Genomic DNA, 5,377 nt, shown 5'->3' with positions numbered 1-5,377 from the left:
CTTAACTGATAATTTGATGTTTCTATGCTATCTGAAGGTTTGTGTTGTGATACTGTGAAAGTGTGTGCTTGGTTACAAATGCTTAGATGACAACACCATCTTTAAAGTCACTGTTCTTAAATTGAATTTTCAAAGGAAAATGGTTTTTAAAATGGTAAAGAGTTTTTTATTAAGCAACACGGTTTTCGGTGACAATACATAAGAGAAATGATAATGTTATCCAAGTTCCCAGCTTCAAGGAAGCAAGAAACTGTTTTCAGGGAAATTGAACTCAGCCTAAAATGGGAAATGATAGTATATTGTCTAATCTCCTAACCCATAGATTGATAGCTTAAAAGATTTCTGTTCAGCAAATTGACATTTCGTGTGGTATCTTCTCATGAGTGTAGTGACAGATGTGATACAAACCTAAATCTTAGCTAAGTTTGATGTGGTGATTCATCAGAAGATTAAGGTATGTTTCCTTACACATCTCACCGAATGATAGGCAGAAAGGTGATTACCCGATCATACACGAGCCTGTTGATGTCTTGGTCTATCAAAATTAAAATTTATAAAAATATATGAGCGTCAAAGTAACAGTGTGCAGTTAAAAGTGAATATCTGCTTAAAGAAGCATAAAGAAAAATTCCGAGAAGAAAAATCAATTACTGCTTCAAAATTTTATTAAGTATAAATAAAATATCTTGACTTTAAGGGGCACCAAGGGAACTACAGGAGTGGGGCACACAAATAAGTCCTAAACACTCTGAATGTAAGGCATGTAAGTCCGGATGGCTTGTAAGTCCAACGTTCAACCTTGAAGTCAGATATATATATATATATATATATATATATATATATATATATATATATATATATATATATATATATATATATATATATATATATATATATATATATATATATGAAATTGACTGCTCAAACAATTAAATATTTTGACCAAGGCATCAGGGGGTTGAAGTCAAATTGGGGTGATTGGGGAAAGCTAAATAAGCTTTGAGAAGAGATTAGGAACAACCTGAAATCCAAAGTGTAATCATTCTAACTCAAGCTCCAAATTGAATCTTAAGTATATCACTGAAGTTATAAGAATCGTGTTAAGTGCTTCCACCTAATGTCAACCTGGCTTAAGTCATAATAAGGCTGGAAAAGAAATGGTGTGACAGCTATTAGATAATCTGATCCCATGTTGAGATCTTTCCAGTTGATCTAAAATGAATTTTATCTTTGAACTGGATTTTGATCTCTTATGTCACCTTAAACTAATTACTCAATTTGATTTACTGATATGAAATGATTATTCTTTTGTAAAGGTTAAAATTCTAGCAAGGACACTATACTTGCTTATGCATTGCTGCTTCGAGTATACTATGTGGTGTAAAATTGACTATCTGTTTCGAGTATGACATGAGAAGTTTTGCTGTGATTTGAGAATGCATCTTATTTTCGAGCACCTGCTATGTTATGAAAATTGATGTTCTGTGTTTCGAGCATGATTGCATGATAACAGGTATTTAAGTTTTTGAGCATAAAGAACTGAATGGTAGGAGACATTTATGTGTTTCGAGCATAGTTGTGTGCTAGATACTTAGGTATAAGCATTCGAGCTAAGGAACTTGATGAAGATTATTGTGTTAAGTAGTTCGAGCAAGCTCATGAACTGGACACTTAGGCTGTAAGTTCGAGTATGGGATTAGGAAAGATTTAGTTTGCTAAGGCTTTCGAGCACAGTGTACTTCGAGCATATTGGGCTATAGATGTCTAGAGCTAAGTCCAACACAGGAATGCATCTCGAGCATAGGGAATTGACATGATATATTTCTAAGTACTCTCGAGCATGATGCATAGTCAAATAAGGTAAGTACTAGTGTGGCTTAGGATTCAATATTTAGTGAACTTTAAAAGGTACATTCGAGCACACTACACCTCGAGCAAGACGAGCAAGTACCATGTACCATGTACTCGTGTACAGGGGGAGTCAGCTTTTATTTTGTCTTGTATACTGACTGTACCATGTACTCGAGCAAGGACTGAGAATATTCCAAGTACATCGAGCAAGAATTGTACCATGTCCTTGTGTACAAGGGGAGCCAGCTTTTATTTTGGCTGTATTGTCGAGCAAGAGAGGTACAATGAATTTGAAATTAAATGACAACTATCGTGCACTAGACGACAAACTGAGGTACTGTACCACCCAAATGTTAGGTATAAAAGGGGGACTTAGAAAGTTTTTCTCATATTTCACTCTTTAAACCCAAGAGCCAAAAATCCTTCTGCTCGTACACCATCTCCCTCTTGCTCGCTGCTCGATTACTTGCTCGCTATTCTAATACTTGCTCATATTTACATCGATTAACAGCCATTAGCTCTGTTTCGACTTCGGTAAGACTTCATTATTCAATAATCGTCGCGCCAGTTTTGAAATTAGGTTTTCCAATTGAACAATTGACTAACTGTTTCTTTATTTTGCAGGTACGCATATTACTACAGAACAGGTTAATTGAAGACGCTATTACTCAACTATCTATACTCGTATATTATTTTTGCAACCTTGTACTGACAATTTTATGTGTTTTTGCAGAACTAATGGCTTTAAAATTCGAAAACAGGCACAATATGTGCGCTCAATTGGATCTAGATGATTAAAACATGGAGTTAGAAGTCATGATAAATTTTCTACGAAACTCCAATTTACGAATGGCGCTGACAGAAAACCCCACACTCTACAGGAACCATCTTACAGATTTCTGGCAGACAGCAACTTATGTCAGTGATGTAAACGGGAAGAGAATCGAGGCGTCTGTGCTTAACAATGATATTGAAATTACTGAGGCGTCCATTCGAGCGGCATTGGACCTAAATGACGACTTTGGGGCTCAACAATTGTATTTTGTTCCAAGATTGCTGCGAATCTTTCAAGAGACGATGGGATACGAAGGGGATGTTAAAGAGGGGCAATTTTAGAAAGGGAGTTTTCCTTTAATCTACCGGTTCCTGATTCATCATGTGATTCAGTCCCTATCTCCTCGGAGAGGGACTTGGACTTTGCTGAGTAAAGAGCTTGGGTCTCTTACTGTAGCTATCTTATATCAATAGCCCTTCAATATTTCGAGACTTATCTTTCAAGGGCTAGTTTCAAATGCAGAGAAGCCAGTCAATCTACGATTTCTCATGTATCCACGTTTTCTACAAATCTTAATCAACAGAGCTCTACCGGAAATTCAAAGAACAGGATAGGTTTTGAGGTTGCAGGACCCAAATATTTGCAAACGTATGAAAGATGCTAAGAGCAAGTTTATTGATAATGATGAATGGGATGTGCTCCCATGGTTGCTTGTACCGGCACTAGATGCCATTGATGTTCCAAGCACCCCTGGAAACAGTGTTGAGGTTGATTGTGATGGTATGGAAAATGATGGTGATAATGGCGCAGATGGAGGAAATGACATGGTTGTTAATAATGCTGCTGATGCACAGGAAGTGGGTGAGGAGTCTGTATCTTTGATTGATCAAGTTGCTTATGAGGCTGTTGATACAGGGGTAGAGGTCAGTGAGGAGGTGAATGTTGCTGCAGAGCAGATGGATGATGTCACTATTGCATCAAATGTTGCTGCAACCGTTGAAAGGACGACTCCACCTGTTACTTTACCTGACTCTCCACTTTCTACAGTTCACAAAGGTAATGATGATATCCTTTCTTCACCCGCCACAACTGTACCTTTCCTATCTGATGCTGAACCAACTGTTACCATTCCTGTCCTCACACCACCTACATCTCCATTACAAGACACTTATATCCATCCTCACCCTGTTATAGAAACAACTAAACCTACTCACCCAACCCCATCCCCTGAACCATATAAGGTCCCATCTCCTGAATCTTCAGATGAACCTGTCTTTGACCTCACCCCAAAACCAGATCAAGAAACCTCTCAATTAAACCCAAATATGTATGATGTTGTCTGTGAGAATGCAAGGCTTGAATTTGAAAACATCTTGCTGAGGGAACGAAATGCCTTCCTGGCTTCAAGAAATTCTTCATTGGAAGCTGCACTAAATGAGACTCTATTGAAAATTCGAACCCTAGAGGGGCATTTTGAGGTTGAGAAGACCTCAGATGCACCAAAATAGGGGGAGAATATTGAAGGTGCAAAGGCTTTAAGATTTATTAGTGAAATGTATGAGAGTTCTGAAGGGAAAACAAAAGAAGAAGTCACACTCGTGTAAATCGATTAATTAGATTATTACACCCCTAGAACGACTTCATATGGATTTATTTGGTCTTGTGAATCGTGCTAGTATCGCGGGTGATTTTTATTGCTTGATCGCGACTGATGATTTTTCACGATACTCTTGGGTGTTATTTATGGGATCTAAAGATCATACTCCTGTATTGATTCATAATCTTATCACGAAGATAGAATCACTTTACAAACTGAAAGTGAGACGAATTTGTAGTGATAATGGTACGGAATTTAGGAATAATGTATTGGATTTCTTCTGCATTCAGAAAGGTATTTATCGTGAATTCAGTGCGCCGTATGTTCCTCAACAAAACGGTGTATCTGAAAGAAAGAATCGTACGCTGATCGAAGCTGCAAGAACGATGCTTGCTGATTCTAAGCTTCCTGTTCAGTTCTGGAATGAAGCTATGAATACAGCATGTTATACGCTGAATTGTGTACTAACTGTAAATAAGTTCAAGAAGACAAGTTACGAACTTTTGAATAATTGTCAACCAATCTAAAGTATTTAGAACCATTTGGGTGTCCTTGTACTATTTTGAAGAGAGATGCGGGTAAATTTGAAGAAAAGGCATTTGAGGGTTATTTCTTGGGATACAATTCTCCGAAGAAGCAAATCTTCAATATCTCTTAGGGTTGTGTGGAAGAGTGGTACCATGTTGATTGTCAAAGCATACCACTCCACCTACAGGCAAAGGTCCCGATTGGATGTTCGATTACGACGCTTTATTTAACTCGTTTACACCAACAGTTGAAGAAATATCTGAAGATTTTATTCGATCTTATTTGGAAGAACTATGTCTTCCAATTCCTAGTTGTTCGTCTGTTGATGTGGATGACTCTCATAACGTATCAGAGACATCGAATGATATTTCTGAGTCTTCCGATGAAGCTGATTTTGTTGATTCATCGTCAGGTCCATTAGAGGAAGCTATAGACACAAACGAGCCTATTCTAATTGATGATGACTCTCCAACTGTCTCTTTAAACACAGCAGAGGAAAATATCACCAATTTGGGTGATAACGTATCTGTACCTGCTAATCCTTCTTTAAGGATTCATGCTAATCATCCGCAGAAATAGATAATTGGTGATGTGCACGAAGGGGTTCGTACAAGACACCAATTAGC

This window comes from Bidens hawaiensis, unplaced genomic scaffold, assembly GCF_021521415.1.
Source record: "Bidens hawaiensis isolate Kalapana, Puna unplaced genomic scaffold, B.hawaiensis_p1.1 tig00004931_1, whole genome shotgun sequence".
Lineage (NCBI taxonomy): Eukaryota > Viridiplantae > Streptophyta > Magnoliopsida > Asterales > Asteraceae > Bidens > Bidens hawaiensis.
The sequence above is the reverse complement of the archived record's forward strand: the minus strand, read 5'-3'. Positions refer to the sequence as shown.